This window comes from Triticum urartu, chromosome 2A (assembly GCF_056163025.1).
Source record: "Triticum urartu cultivar PI428250 chromosome 2A, HENAU_Tu73, whole genome shotgun sequence".
Classification (NCBI taxonomy): domain Eukaryota; kingdom Viridiplantae; phylum Streptophyta; class Magnoliopsida; order Poales; family Poaceae; genus Triticum; species Triticum urartu.
The window spans coordinates 290,334,683-290,352,285 of record NC_141874.1 but is presented as its reverse complement, the minus strand read 5'-3'; positions in this window follow the sequence as shown (position 1 = coordinate 290,352,285).

The following is a 17,603-nucleotide window of genomic DNA, read 5'->3' as shown; positions in this document are numbered from 1 at the left end:
ACAATTCAAAATTAAACTACATGCACATGCTCCGGTGCATATAGATTGGTTGAAAAGTCAAATATGTGTCATTGGGTGCATGCTTAGGTCCCATGCAAGAAATGGGAATGAATTTCAAACACCAGGGCGTTGTTGATTGCCGGCAAAACATTGAGATATCTGGTTTTAAATTCTAGTAAATCCAGAACTCATCTGAAATTCAAGAAACTTGGCATGGTATCATGGAGCGACATCAACATGCCATGGTAAAAAAAATTGTCCCATTTGGGGTAGGTTTGGGTATAAGCTTCTCACAAACCAGAGCTTCTCACAACAAGCCTGATGGTTTTGGTATGGACCGTGCCACCTTTGCGGACGAAACGAGATATGTTGCCTCTTATTGCTTTCAAAAAATTTCTAGTGCCAACATAGAACAACAGGAGTGTTGTGTTAAGTTTTGGAATTTTTCAGGATTCATTTGGACATTTTTATACATTAACTCGGTTTTCTAGGCATTTTATGTACATAATTAATATTTGAAATACATGCACATGCTCTGGTGCATATAAATTGGTTGAAAAATCAAATATGTGTCCTTTGGTGCATGCTTAGGTCCCATGCAAGAAATGGGAATGAATTTCAAACACTAGGGCACTATTGATTGCCGGCAAAACATTGAGATACCTGGCTTTTAAATTCTAGTAAATCCAAAACTCGTCTGAAATTCATGAAACTTGGCATGGTATCATGGAGCGGCATCAACATGTCATGTTAAAAATTTTGTCCCATTTGGGGCAGGTTTGGGTATAAGCTTCTCACAAACCAGAGCTTCTCACAACAAGCCTGATGGTTTCGGTACGGAACGTGCCACCTTTGGGGACAAAATGATATTCGTTGCCTCTTATTGCTTTCAAAAAAATTCTAGTGCCAAAATAGAACAACAGGAGTGTTGTATTATGTTTTGGAATTTTTCGGGGTTCATTTGGACATTTTTATACATTAACTTCGTATTCTAGGCATTTTATGTGCATAATTCAAATTTGAAATACATGCACATGCTCCGGTGCATATAAATTGGTTGAAAAATCAAATATGTGTCCTTGGGTGCATTCTTAGGTCCCATGCAAGAAATGGGAATGAATTTCAAACACCAAGGCACTGTCGATTGCCGGCAAAATGTTGAGAAACCTGGCTTTTAAATTCTAGTAAATCCAAAACTCGTCTAAAATTCATGAAACTTGGCATGGTATCATGGAGCGGCATCAACATGTCGTGGTAAAAAATTTGTTCCATTTGAGGCAGGTTTGGGTATAAGCTTCTCACAACAAGCCTGACGGTTTCGGTACGGAACGTGCCACCTTTGGGGACGAAACGATGTACGTTGCCTCTTATTGCTTTCAAAAAAATTCTAATGCCAACATAGAACAACAGGAGTGTTGTGTTAAGTTTTGGAATTTTTCGGGGTTCATTTGGACATTTTTCAACATAAACTGGGCTTTCTAGGCATTTTATGTGCATAATTCAAATTTGAAATACATGCACATGCTCCGGTGCATATAAATTGGTTGAAAATCAAATTTGTGTCCTTGGGTGAATGCTTAGTTCCCATGCAAGAAATGGGAACGAATCTCAAACACAAGGGCACTGTTGATTGCCAGAAAAACATTGAGATACCTGGGTTTTAAATTCTACTAAATCCAAAACTCATCTAAAATTCATGAAACTTGGCATGGTATAATGGAGCGGCATCAACATGTTGTGGTAAAAAATTTATCTCATTTGGGGCAGGTTTGGGTATAAGCTTCTCACAAACTAGAGTTTCTCACAACAAGCCTGATGGTTTCGGTACGGAACATGCCACCTTTGGGGACGAAACAATATCTATTGTCTCTTATTGATTTCAAAGAATTTATAGTGCCAATAGAGTACAACAGGAGTGTTGTGTTAAGTTTTGGAATTTTTCGGGGTTCATTTGGACATTTTTATACATTAACTCGGTTTTCTAGGCATTTTATGTGCATAATTCAAATTTGAAATACATGCACATGCACTGGTGCATATAAATTGGTTGAAAAATCAAATATGTGTCCTTGGGTGCATGCTTAGGTCCCATGCAAGAAATGTGAATGAATTTCAAACACCAGGGCACTGTTGATTTCCAGCAAAACGTTGAGATACCTGGCTTTTAAATTCAAGTAAATCCAAAACTTGTCTAAAATTCGTGAAACTTGGCATGGTATTATGGAGCGGCATCCATGCCGTGGTAAAAATTGTCCCATTTGGAGCAGGTTTGGGTATAAGCTTCTCACAAACCAGAGCTTCTCACAGCAAGCCTGATGGTTTTGGTATGGAACGTGCCACCTTTGGGGACGAAACAATATTTGTTGCCTCTTATTGCTTTCAAAAAATTTCTAGTGCCAACATAGAACAACAGGAGTGTTGTGTTAAGTTTTGGAATTTTTCGGGGTTCGTTTGGACATTTTTATACATTAGCTGGGTTTCTAGGCATTTTATGTGCATAATTAAAATTTTAAATACATGCACATGCTTTGGTGCATATAAATTGGTTGAAAAATCAACTATGTGTTCTTGGGTGCATGCTTAGGTCCCATGCAAGAAATGGGAATGAATTTCAAACACCAGGGCACTGTTGATCGCCGGCAAAATGTTGAGATACCTGACTTTTAAATTCTAGTAAATCCAAAACTCATCTGAAATTCATGAAACTTGGCATGCTATCATGGAATGGCACCCGACATGCTGTGGTATTTTTCGTGTCCATTTTGAGAGAAGGCGCACTCGAATAACAGCCAACAAAGGCATTTTGAAAAAAGAGTTGCCACTTTAATATCTCAAACGTTTGTATAATTCAAATTGTGTGCGTTCTGTTAACCATTCATGTGACCCCATGTGTCTTAGTTTTAATGGCTATAGGAGGTGTCGTGCGGATAGCTGCTTGACTGAACGGGAGGCGTGCGACCGCAGTCCGGTGCGCTGGCTCACCAGGAAGCGTGCAAGCTGTCCAATGCAGGATCTGTGCATCTCTTCAACGCAAATGGTTCAGATTACGGTATGCAAATGAAATCCAGACTTTGGCGCTAAGCCAAGAGACACCGTGATTTTTCAAAATATGCAGCTAAAAATCAATAGCACTATCTATTTTTTGCAACTAAAATTCAGTAATAAAGCATAGGTTTCATTCATACTAGAGATTAAGCAGTCGTTCTCACCGGGAAGCGATACATCCTTGGACCGCCGCTTGCCTCGCTCCCACCGGTCTGTATTAATGGCGCGGCCGAGTGGCCACACCCCCCCATCCTCGCCACACACACAATACTCTCTCTCGGCACGCATCCTCGACGCCGCTCTGAGTCCTCAAAGCCGTCAGTGTATGAGGATGCCGCCGAAGCGCCCCACTGGAGGGAGTGGCGATCCCGGGGCTACTGAAGCATCGAAGCACGGCGTGAATATGGAGACAGAGGTTTCTGTCGCCGTCGAGGAGGTGGAGAATGAGGCTGCCAATAAGCGGAGGCGGGTCGAGAAAGAACCGCAAGTGACTCCAGCAGGCCTAGACTTCATCAAGAACCTCCCCGATGATATGTTGATAGTCATCATATCCCTCCTCCCAATCAAATATCGGGCGAGGACAGTCGCCCTTTCCCGGCGGTGGCGCCCCCTATGGCACCTTACCCCTGTTGACCTCCTCGACACCCACGAGCTTTGCCATGGCTATCGCCAAAGCTTAGATGTGTTCTCCCAGATACTCGACAGTCACCATGGCCCAATCAAAGGCCTTATCACGGGCAAGTTCCGTTCTAATGGCAAGGACCAAGCCAAGCTTGACGAGTGGTTTCGATCCCCCGCCATAGATCAGCTCGAGAAGCTCAGTTTTAATGATGGGCATATGCGCTTGCTACCAACGCCCGCACTTCGCTTCGCGCCCATGCTGCGTCTCGCCAAGTTCATGAACTGCCATCCCCCCCAATGATGCGCCCGCTCTTTTTCTACCACGACTGAAGCACCTCGAGCTCATCGTCGTGTGCATCCCAAAGGATGACATGGAGCGTCTGGTCCGCGGTTGTACTGCACTCGAGTTCCTTCGTCTTCAGGCGATGAATTGGTCGAGCACCTTGCACATCACCTCTAGGACTCTTCGGACTATTTATATGTGTTGCTGGTGCTGCAACGGGAGATCACAAAAGGTGGACCACAATATGGTCTTTGAGGACACACCTTCACTTGAGAGATTACTTGTAGTTGATCAACAAGGTCCAACAAGAATCAATGTCATTTATGTGCCAAAATTGACAGTGGTGGGCTACTCGTTTGTCAAATACTACTACTTTTAGGTACAACAATCGCCTTATACATCTCCTTCTTGATATCAACGTTATTTCTAGTTTTGAAGATGTATGTTCGTCTGTCATCTAGCAAAGTTTCACCCAGATTCTGGGCACAGTGAAGGTCTTGGCACTAGAATCTATCGGCCCCAACCTGGACCAAGTTGTCGGTTGCCTGAGATGCTTTCCGTGCCTGAAGAAGATGTATATCGAGGTGATGTTCCTTTCCTGTTAAATGTTAACCATAAGGAAGTTCAATTTTTTGCACCTTTCCCAAGTTTAGAATGACAATGTACTACAATTTCTGAAGGAATTTTGGAGGATTTCAGGACATACACCCCCCACCCCATATTGGTTGCTTGATGCATATGGTTACAATCCATAAGCATTTCTCCTTTGGATTCATCTGTACTAGCTTTCTTATGAAATTTTTCATCCAATCCAACCTCTTGTGAAGAAGGCTACATGTTTCTAGATTGTAATCAAATGCCCATGTTAATCATGTCAGATCGAATATGGCACGTTGGTGCATTTTACAAATCATGCAAACAAAATGGACGTGTAGCAGTGTTCAAAACTGCATGTAGGAACTAACACATTCTCTTCTTTTGCAGATAATAATAGGCCCAGAGGTGGATAGTGTTTATAACGACAATCACATCGAATGCCTGGATCTGCATCTCTCAAATATTACTTTGAACTCCTACCGAGGGACCTTACCGGAGATTACACTCGCCGGGTTCTTTCTTGACAGAGCAAAGGTGCTGAGGGTACTGAAGTTGAACACGCATTTAATTAGGAAAGATGAATGGTATGATTATCAGAGTCGACAGGTACTGCAGAATGGAAGAGCCTCCAAAAAAGCTAAACTTCGTATTGGAAGAGCATATGCAGGAGCAATTGGAAGTCACTGTGTCAAACCCAAACATGACTTGTCAGTGGATGATCCCTTTGCAGAAATGACGATGCTTGCAATGTTTGAATTTGAGCATTGTAATATTTGAATTTGAACCTTGCAATATTTATGGCATTTGTTATATTGAACCGTTTCTGTTCTCTTGTCTTAAAGCAAACAGTTCATCCGAGTGAACCGCATGTTGTATATCGCACACACCTTGATCTGGCTGACCGTTTCTTTTGTGTTGCCTAATCACAAATACTTCATCCGAGTGAACCGTATGCTGTACATCGCACACACCTTGATCTGGCTGATTGTTTCTTTTGTGTTGCATAAACACAAACAATTCATCCGAATGAACCGTATGATGTACATCGAACACACCTTCATCTGGCTGCCCATTTCTTTTGGCCCTCCTCATCGCAAACGGTTTATTGAACTGAACTGTATCCCCTGCATCGCACACGCAACTAAAAACTGAACCGTGTTTGATGCATCCTCCATTGCAAACGTTTTGCACCTTTTTGATGGGTTTTTTACACCACCGTTTGTGATTATTGCATCGACACACAGTTTCATCGAAGGGTCTCTGATCGTAGTGTCGCGTTAGCAGCATCCTGTAGTAGTGATTATTCTTCAAATCATTATGTTCATAAGTCCTCGAAGAATTTCTCTACTTATTCATATGCTTACTCTAACCCCTCTTCCATGAAATGAAGTGGACTGGCTTCTATGCCACCTTTTTCTTATGGAGCTCGCAGAGTGATGAACTCTTTGCCACCCCTCCAGATGTGGGTGGTGAAGAAAAGAACTAATCTCTTTTGCAGGGTCAGGTCTCCAAACGAACTTAAATGTCTGAAGTATTTGCTGGAGACCTGAATATGCTTGAAAGGACGCAAGCTAATCATGAAGAAATGAATTTTCATTTCTCATGTCCTCATACTGCTATATCTGTTCTATTGCTTGATGAAATTGATCTGATGAATTTGATATCATATTGTTCACTGCTGAAGTACATGAGTTCGTAAGATGCACTAATTCATCTGCAGGATGATCAACCCAAAGCCATTGAGTGGGTCCTTGATAGTGTATGTACAAATCACATGACTGGTGACAGGAACTTGTTGATGGACACTGCTTTATCTCCATCGCATCTGAAGCATATCACCTACGCTGACAAAGGCAAAAACAAGGTATTGGGTATAGGTAAGGTTGTGATCTCAAAGGATCGACACATGGACAAATTCATGCTTGTCGAGTCCTTAGGGTTCAACCTCATGTCTCTCTCAATGCTTTGTGATCTTGATATGGTTGTTGTCTTTGGCAAGTATCATTGTGTTGTGATCATGGAAGCTGACAATTCCAAAGTCTTCGAAGGCTTTTGGAGAGGAGACTTGTATATTGTTGATTTCTCTACAGGACCACAACCTGCTACATGTCTACTTGCAAAAGCTTCAGAAGGCTGGCTATGGCATCGACGACTTGGTCATGCTGGCATGAGGAACTTGCACACGCTTGCAAAGAATAAGCATGTCATTGGCATCAAGGGTGTCAAATTCCTCAAGGATCATCTGTGCGGAGCTTGTGAAGCTGGAAAGATGACCAAGGCCAAGCATCCCTCAAAGACCATCATGACTACCACTCGTCCATTTGAATTGCTTCACATGGATCTCTTTGGCCCTACTCATTATGCCACATTCACTAATGTCGCATCTTTATATGGCTTTGTCATTGTTGATGACTATTCTCGTTACACATGGGTGCATGTCATCACTTACAAAACTGAAGTGCAGGAAGTCTTCAAATGATTTTCCTCGAGGGCTTCAACCAAGTTTGGTGTGAAGATCAAGCACATCAGAAGTGAAAATGGGACCGAGTTCAAGAATACTGGTCTTGATGACTATCTTGATGAACTTGGTATTACTCACGAGTTATCTACTCCTTATATTCCTCAGCGGAATGGCGTCGTGGAGCGCAAGAACAGGACTCTTGTTGAGATGGCTCGCACTATGCTTCATGAATACAAGACGCCTCTGCGCTTCTGGCCTGAGGCAATTGATACTATGTGCCACATCATCAACAGGGTATATCTTCACAAATTCTTCAAAAAGACCTCATATGAACTCCTCACTGACAAGAAACCCAATGTGAGTTATTTCAAAGTCTTCGGTGCTAAATGTTGGATTGGAGATCCTCATCACAATTCTAAATTTGCACCAAAAGCACATGAAGGTTTTATGCTTGGTTACGGAAAGGACTCGCACACCTACAGAGTCTTCAACACCTATCACCACAAGGTTGTTGAAACTGTAGATGTGCGGTTCGATGAGACTAACGGCTCGCAAAGAGAGCACCTACCTCATGTTCTAGATGAAATGTCACCTAAGGAATCCATTAAGTTCAAGGCTACTGAGGATGTCATTCCTACCGAAGAATTTGCTGAAGAAGTCATTCCAGAACGTGAAGAACATCATGCTGGCGCACCTGAGGAAAATGGCTCCGAAGAAAATGTTGAGCCCACTCAACGTCGTCAACCTGCTCATCCTCGCATTGCTAATGAAGTGAAGATTGAAAGAATCATCAATGACATCAAAGCACCAGGTCCTCTCACACACTCAAAAGCTTCACATCTGTCTAACTTTTGTGGGCACTTTGCTTTTGTCTCTATCACAGAGCCCACCAAAGTAGATGGGGCATTTTTGGAGCCTGAGTGGATTCATGAATGCAAGAGGAATTACATCAATTTGAGCTCAACAATGTCTGGGAACTTGTCAAGTGACCAGACCCACGCAAGCACAATATCAATGGCACCAAATGAATCTACCGCAACAAGCAAGATGAAAATGGCCTTGTAGTGAGGAATAAGGCATGGTTAGTAGCTCAAGGCTACACACAGGTTGAAGGAATTGATTTCGATGAAACTTTTGCACCTGTTGCTAGACTTGAGGCTATTCATATATTGGTTGCTTATGCTAACCATCATAATATCATCTTATATCAAATGGATGTGAAAAGTGAATTCCTCAATGGTAAGCTTGAGGAAGAAGTATATGTTGCTCAACCCCCAGGTATTGAAGATCAAAGCATCCTGACCAAGTCTTCAGACTCAATAAGGCCCTCTATGGCCTCAAGCAGGCCCCTCGGGCATGGTATGATACTTTGAAGGAATTCCTCATGAAGAAAGGCTTCAAACCCGGTTCACTTGACCCAACTCGTTTCAGCAAAACCTATGATGATGAATTATTCATGTGCCAAATCTATGTTGATGATATTATCTTTGGTTGTACTAACCAACATTACATTGATGAATTTTCCTATATGATGAGTGAGGAATATCAAATGTCTATGATGGGTGAATTGAAATTCTTCTTAGGTCTTCAAATTCGTCAACAACGCAATGGCATCTTCATATCTCAGGAGAAATACCTCAAGGATGTGTTGAGGAAATTCGGCATGCAAGATTGCAAAGGCGTCAAAATCCCTATGCCCACAAATGGCCATCTATGCACTAATGAAAATGGTATAGACTTCGATCAAAAGGTATACCGTTCCATGATTGGCTCTTTATTGTATCTATGTGCATCTAGGCTAGATATTATGCTTAGTGTTTGCATCTGTGCCCGTTTTCAAGCTACACCGAAGGAATCACACCATAAGGTTGTGAAGCATATTCTTTGATATCTAGCTCACACACCAACACTTGGATTATGGTATCCCAAGGGCTCGGCTTTGGATCTCATTGGATATTCTGACTCTGACTATGCTAGTGATCGTGTGGACTGCAAGTCAACATCAGGCACATGCCATTTCCTCGGACGATCCTTAGTATGTTGGTCCTCGAAGAAGCAGAACTATGTATCACTCTCTACTGCTAAAGCTGAGTACATTGCTGCTGGTTCGCGTTGTGCTCAATTGCTATGGATGAAGCAAACCCTCAAGGACTACGGCATCAATGTGAAGAATGTGCCACTCTACTGTGACAAAGAGAGTGCCATCAAGATTTCTCATAACCCAGTTCAGCTCTCGAAGGCAAAGCACATCCAGATTCGTCATCATTTTGTTCAAGATCATGTGTTGAAGGGTGACATCTCTATCGAGCATGTGAAGACTGAAGAACAGCTAACCGATATCTTCACAAAGCCCTTGGATGAGAAGAGATTTAGCAAGTTGCGGTGTGAGCTAAATATCTTAGAATCTTCGATTGTTCTTTGAAAAGGACACACATCCTAACACTTGTGCAAATTGATGACTTAGATGTGCAACACACGAAGTAACGCTTTTCTTCAATCAATGAAGACTAACCCTCTAAGTGTGAAGAAATTAACGAAGAATTTGATTCTCATAGCCCTACGACAATTGTACGCGGCGTCTGAAATCATCATTCTTATATGGCGGGTCATGCCACCAACAGAAGTTGAAAATCTTCAATTTGAGTATTTCTTCAGTTTCGAAATTCCTCAGTTGTTCAAATTCTTCAACTTTGCATAGTCTTCACTCTTTCCGATTGTGTTCTTCATTGCCTATATATATATATATAATATATATATATAAGCTTTTAGTCCTCTATAGCATTCACTTATTGCTAATTCTTCAAGTTGACTTTTCTGCTAAGTGAATGTGATCGGACCCTTCCATCTCTATGCTAAACTCAACCCAGTCTATTCACAAATTCTTCATGTGCGTTCTATTTGAAACCCGTTCAAAATCTTCACTATGTCCTTGTCAGCTGAAGAATTTGCGAACGAAACATTAAAATTTTCGTATCTCAATTTTTGGCTTTTGCCGCTCAAACCGTTCCACATCCCACGATATGATTATTCTATTCACCCACGATCCCCACCTCACTGTACGTGGGTGACACATGTCACTAGGATGAGAAGGGTTAGGGGCATGTTCATCCAATTTCTTTGGGCGAGCGGTTTTTCACCTCGGCTATAAATACCCCTCACCCTCCTCAGACTGCATTTACCCTGCACGACCTCACTCCCCTCGCTCGACCTCTCAAACCTAGCACCGCCGCTACTTCCATCGTCACCGGTGAGGAAGAGCTCCACTACCTCGACCTCATCACCGTCGTACTCACGCCGGCCGCGGAAATCTTCACTCCGCCGCTGCCATAGTTGTCTTCCGCCACCGAGTTATGGCGTGGAAGATTTGAACGGACGAACTTCCCATCTACACCTCCCAGTTCGTCGTGTTCTTCGTCAAGGGTAAATAAAATCTATTTTTACTGCCCTTGTTGATTCTGATGATTTTCACAAAATCTTCAAAAGGTGTTTATTCTTCTACTTCCCCACTCGTTAAACACCTCACATGCATCTGTTCTTGATCTATTTCTCTAAGCAATGTTTTTTCTTCAAGATTCCTCAATTGTGTGGATTTTTCAATCTATACAACTCTGGAACCTAAGTCAAAGACCGCTTAGTGAAATTCCTCAAGACACTCCTGGTCAAATTCCTCAAACTTGTTCTTTTTGAAAAACTTTTGAGAACACATGTGACCTCCCCAAATTCTTCGCACCTATACTTTGTTCACAGGTACTCATGACCGCTGCTGGATCACTAGGTTCTCATCAACTTAACTCATTTGCAGCGTTCCTCGAAGACAAATTGCATACCTCTTCAGAGAACTCTGTTGTTCAAATCCTTAGCTGAAGAAAATGGCTGATGGCAAGAGACCTCAGAAGGGAGGAAACAGACTTGACGTAAATACAACATTTGAGATCCCTAATGACATCTATGCAGGGTACGGCACTCCAGCTGAAGAAACGAAGAATGAGCACAAAGTGCGCATTCAGAGGATTGAGAGGAGATGGGCACGGGAATGGAGGGAGTACAGATATGTCACTCCTAAGTACATGAACGAATTCGCCTTACACCCTCCTTGCCCAAGACCTCCTTTTGTGCCTGGCCAAATTGCTGATCCCAGTAGCCTCAAGCGCGGTGAGGACTATCCAGATGAATGGGCCAAGAGGCAAGCCAAGCTGGCCAAAATGGCCAAGGAAGCAGTGAAGAAATTCAACGAAGATTCTGCTGCTATCGCTGCTGAGGCCTCTGCTAGCAAGCCTAAGAAGGCTATGCCCAAGAAGCCTGCGCACAAGCCTAGTGCCTCTGCTGCAATGCCCTCATGGCCAAGCTCCTCAAAGCCCTCACGACATATTCCTCAAGTAGCTCCAGTTCCCACTGTTGCAAAAGCTTCAGCTGTTGCTGCAAAGTCCTCGGCACCTGTGCACCTCGCCTCGTGCCAAAGGACCACTAGCCTCTCAATTGCTTCAGGAGCCTCTACAAGTTTCTCAGCTCCTCCGCAGTCCTCAACAGGCCTAACTCTGTTGAAGATAAAGGCCACTGCTGGACGGGGAACAAGGCCAAGTCCTCACAAGAAGCAGGTTGTCTTCCATGTGCCATCTAGTGAAGACGAAGTTGATGATGAGGAATTAGAAGAAATCATCAGAGACAGACAGCAACGGGCCACTAGAGCCAAAGGCACCAATGTGCCTCTTCTGCTCGATCCCAAGTTGATCATCGACTTCATTGATCTCTGGCACAAGGACCCCAACACTCTTACCTGACTTCAAACTCACACCTGGCCAGAATCACATGCTGACAGCCTTCATAGGCAAAGAAAATGGAAGTTTGAGAAGACCAGGAAGCTAAAGAAGGCTCGGTACAAGAACGAGCATCTTCTGAAGAAGAACGTTGTCAGAATGACAACTGATGAACTTGTGACCATGCAAGCTGAGATCAAAGCACTCAGTGATGAATTTGACGTATACCGTGCAGACTGGCTGGGAGCCAAGGTCAGATTCATCAACATGGCGAAGGGATTCATCTCAAATGTTTCCGCCCCAGCGCAACATGAAATTCCTCAGGATGAAGCATCTGCTCAGCCTACTGAAGAACATGCCAGCACTGCTGATGAAAATCAAGCTGCTGAAGAAACTGAAAGCACCAGGGCTGATGAAGACATTCCAGCCACTGAAGAAACTACCAGGGCAACCTCTAGTGTTGCGCCTAAAGAACAAGCCATGCCTGTTGAAGCATCTGCAACAGCTCCTGAAGAGACTGACCAAGCCAGGACAACTGTATCAGTTGTGCCTGAAGGAACTGAACAAATTTTCTCTGCTCCTCCTGCACCAACAACAAGCATCAACCTTCCTTCTGCATTAGAAGCGAAGAAAAACAAGGTTGCCGAGCGAGCAGCTGTGAAGAAAAGGAAAGCATCTGCTGCCTCGGAGTCTTCAGCTCCGAAGAAAGTGAAGACTTTGATGAGCTCCTATGAAAATCCCACAGATGTTGTTCCTCTATCAAGCATGCCATCAAAGGAGATTGTTCCCTTTGGTGAGGAATATGTGTATCCAAATGAATCAGATGAAGAAGATCCTTCTGTTGCTTCGACAAAGCAGTTGGATTAAGAAATTGAAGTGGATAACATCCCTTCAACTCCACTGGTATCTTCGCCCATGCCTCAGTTCACAACTGAAGAGGCCGGCGTTGAAGAAATAGATGAGGAAGATGAAGACATGGACATTGGGTGTACCACTCCAATTCTGAATGATGACTACTGGGAAAGTCATCACCCCAATTCACCATTGTTCACCCCTCTGCAACAGATTCCTTGGTCCCCTGTTCAGACCAAAGAAATTCACACGGGCTTTGAAGAACATCAGGAATCTCTCCTCACTATTCTTGAAGAAGTTCCAGCCACTAGCCCTGATGAAAATATTGCTGTAGAAATGGAGGCCAAGGCTGCTGAAGAAATTGCCACTGAAATTCCTCAGTCTGTGACTCCAGACTGTGATTCAAGAGGTTGTGACGACTTCAACAGTTAATCTTCAGCCCAAGCCTCGGAATCCTCACTCCAAGAAGCAGAAGTTCAAAGCTGATGACTTCTTTGCTGAGCACATATTCTTCATGGATTATAATCCATATGACTCTGCAAGACTCAGACGCAAACGCTTTTGGACAGCAAGTCAAATGAACTTCTAATCTTCACTGTGATTCAGTAAAGACAAGATCTTTGACCATGAGAAAATTCCTCATGTGGACATGAAGTCGCTGCCCTGCTTCACTCCACTCCTCAGTGTTCTTCATGACGTTGGGCTGCTCAACCTCTACACCGACATCTGTGACTGGAATTAAGAACTCATTCTTCAGTTCTATGCCATGTTGCACATCACTAGTAATGTTGAAGATGTGAACTCATGGGTGCTGGACTGGATGACTGAAAATACTCACTACAAAGCACCGGCCTCTGAATTGCTTCATGTTGTCCCAGTCAGTCCTCCCACTGAAGGTGCAAGGCACATCTATGATGAACCTAAACTTTCAAATCATCTGATGCAAGTGCTGATGAAGCCTTTGAAGCCAGGCCAAGCTCCCAGAACCAAATTCCTCGTCAAGGAACTACTCTATGTGCCAAGGACCATATACAGGATATTGACCAAAACCATCAGTCGAATCAAGGGCCACAACTCTGATGATGAAGAAGTTGTTGGCATCATGAAGAATCTGCTTTTCAACATCATACATGGTATTCCTATCAACTACCATGATTTCTTCATGAGGACTTTGGCCAATGTCGCTCTATCACCATTTGAATTGAAGCCTTACGCTCCCTAGATCATGAGATTCATCAGATCAAGGTCTTCAATTCATTACAAAGCTGATCTTCAAAATCACGTCAGCTACTTGCCGCCTATTGAAATCCTCAAATGGACTATTTCCTCAGCTGATGAGAAGGGCAAGGCTGCTGTTATCGATGAAGGCACTCGTCCATTGGATGGACAGTTTCACAAAGCTACATCATATTCACCAATGATGACTCTGCCACCCATGACACTGCCACAAATGATTCAAAGGAATTTCCTCAAGCCATTGGTCCAAGGGTGATGACTGATCGTGAGCTCCTCCTCGGTCTTCATCAGAAGGTCGATCACAACCACAAGCGGGTCAAGCATCAGTTTGGTGCTATTCTTCAGAACATGGAAGTCACTCAAAATACTGTGAAGAAGAATCACTACTATCTGCATGAAGTATTTGATCGCACCTGGGCTATATTTTCTCACCTCTATGGTGATGAAGATCTCAAGCAGATGGGCTTCAAGCAGGACTTTGACTGGTCTCAGCCACCTTCGAAGAAATTCAAGAAGGTCAAAGTTCCTCACTTGGTGGCCAGCTCATATTCTTCATCGCGCGAGACTTTATGAGCATGAAGACTTGGACGGCACTGCGGTAGGCCCTACAGCAACGGACGACCCCAACAACACGAGCGCTCCTCCATCGACATCATGATGATATTCTTCAGGGGCATTAGTCCTCATTTTTCGCCCCTTTTGGTCATTCGATGACAAAGGGTGAGAAATTTGAGTTAGTCTTCAAGCGGGTCTACTTTATATGGGCGTTTTTTTTGCTAAGTTACAACTCTCGTTCTTCTGAAGTATTTGTTGGATCGAGTTGTAAACTTAAGTCCGATGGTGGTCTGATACTTTTGCTATGTTCTTCTACATGCTATTTCCTCATACATGTTAATGCACGCATGCTGGATTACATCAGTCACCATATTTCATCATGCATTTCATATTCTTCATATCATATGTTAAATGTGTGTATAAATTACAAGATATAGGGGGATCTCCATGATTCTACTCTACAATGTGCATTTGCTATTCAAGGCAAATTCCTCACATATGCACATCTTCAGGGGGGTTCTTCTATATCTTGCAATCAAATTCCTCAATATCAGTATTTACACTTCATATGTTTATCCCCGTTGAAAACTTAACCTATATTGTCATCAATCACCAAAAAGGGGGAGATTGTAAGTGCATCTACTGCCCCTTAGTGATTTTGGTGTATTGAGGACTTATAGGTTAAGGGACTAATGTGTTTGGTAGTGTACACAGGTCTATAAGTCTATGAGGAGTTTGATATTTACAGAGAAAGTCGAGCCCTAAAAATGAATGTCTTCAACTGAAGACTTTGACTTTCTGAAGACTTTGAAAGTGAAGAAATTGGTGTGATCCTGAAGACTTAATATTCATGCGAGGAATATGAAGCGTGAAGACTTTTGTTTTCATAGTTTTATTTTATCTTTCTTTGAGTCATAGGGAACACCTACTGTTAAAGGGGGTCGAGGTAAAACTAAGGAAAAGTTTCCAAGTGATGCTCATCTCAAAATCCTACACCTACCAATCCTATCGAGTGAAGCCATTGGAAATCTCATACAGTTCAGTCAAATTTCTTCTGTGACAGAGATGAAGATCTTCTGGTCTCTGAGGAATTTTTTCTAGCTGAGGAGTTAGGAATTCGCCAGTGCGGATTGCCTACAAGTGAGGAACATGGTAGCCCTGGGGAATTTGATAGCCAAATTGTCGGTCGTTGTTGTGCTACGCGCTAGCTGTCCCAAAATATCTACCCACATAACGGTCATATCATTGAAGGGCATTTATGTCTTATCATGTCGGGCAGCTCCCTAGGCTATAAATAGCCGCCCCCTACAACCACTAGCTGGTTGGCTGCTCCGCGAGAAACTGACACTTGTCATTGAGAGCATCCCATCCTCCGAGGACTTTGAGCGAAAATCATCAAGTGAGGAAAACCCAAAACCCAACACCTACAAACCCAAAGTGATTGAGCATCACTGAAGAGATTGTTCCTATGTGGAACTGATGCTTGTTACCATTGAGGACTATGCATCCTCTAGACGGTTAGGCGTCATGGTCTAGAGCATCCAAGAGGAAACTGTGGATCGCCGAGTGACTGAGTCTGTGAAGGTTTGGAAGTCACCTGAAGACTTACCACGATGATTGGGCGAGGTCTGTGTGACCTTAGCTCAAGGAGAATACGGTGAGGACTGTGTGTCCGGGACTGTGTCCTCAGGTTTGAATACCTAGCCGGTCCAACCAGACGTACGACTGTCACACCAGTTGGAACTGTTCTACCACATCATTGTCTTCACCAAGCTACTGGTTCTATTTCCTCAACCCTGTCAATTCCTCATTCCTGTGTAGAAGTACTTGATCGTTATTGTTTGAAGACTTTGACTGAAGACTTTCTCAATTTCCTCAATCCTATTTCTTCAGTCAGTTTGTCTTCAGCCTGCTTATCATGTGTTTGCGCTACTTGTACTCTATGCTTGTTTTCATTCCATCATGATGACTATGCTACTACTCTGTTATACTTGCATCTGAGTATTTATTCCGCTGTTAAGTAGTTCATTGCTTAGGAATTTCCTCACCCTGAAATTCCTCGGTGATGAATTTGTAAAAATCGCCTATTCACTCCCGCTAGTCGATATAATGCACTTTCAGGATTGATAAACCTTAGGTCATCCACTTCAGGGGAAATTGCTACTGTCCTACAAAACTCCGCGCTTGGAGGCCCAACATGTGTCTACAAGAATAAAGTTGCGTAGTAGACATCAGTTCCCCACAAGATGACTTTTGTCCCATTATCTTTGGTAGGCCTTTCTTGAACACCGTTAATGCTAAAATAGATTGTGAGAAACAAACTGTCGGTGTTAGTTTTGGTGATGAGTCTCATGAGTTTAATTTTTCCAAGTTTAGTAGAAAGCTTCATGAAAAAGAATTGCCTAGTAAGGATGAAATAATCGGTCTTGCTTCTATTGTTGTGCCACCTACTGATCCACTAGAACAATGTTTGCTAGACCATGAAAATGATTTACATATGCATGAAAGAAATGAAATAGAAAAGATTTTCTTTGAACAACATCCTCTACTTAAACACAATTTTCCTATTGAAACTCCAGGAGGTCCTCCTCCACCTAAAGGTGATCCTGTGTTTGAATTAAAACAATTGCCAGACACTTTGAAATATGCTTATCTTGATGAAAAGATGATATATCATGTTATTATTAGTGCTAACCTTTCAGAACATGAAGAAGAAACATTATTGAAAGTTCTAAGGAAGCACCAAGCTGCTATTGGATATACTCTTGATGATTTAAAGGGCATTAGTCCCACTCTATGTCAGCACAAGATTAATATGGAACCTGATGCTAAACCCATTGTTGATCACCAACGTCGATTAAATCCTAAGATGAAGGTAGTGCTAAGAACAAAAATATTAAAACTTCTGGAAGCAGGTATAATATATCATATAGCTGATAGTAGATGGGTAAGTCCTGTTCATTGTGTCCCTAAGAAAGGAGGTATTACTGTTGTTCCTAATGATAAGAATGAACTTATTCCACAAAGAATTATTATCGGCTATAGAATGGTAATTTATTTTAGAAAATTAAACAAAGCAACTAGAAAAGATCATTACCCTCTTCCTTTTATCGATCAAATGCTAGAAAAATTATCTAAGCACACACATTTTTGCATCACCCCCAGCAGAGTCGCCAAAAAGTGTGTTCGCATATGAACA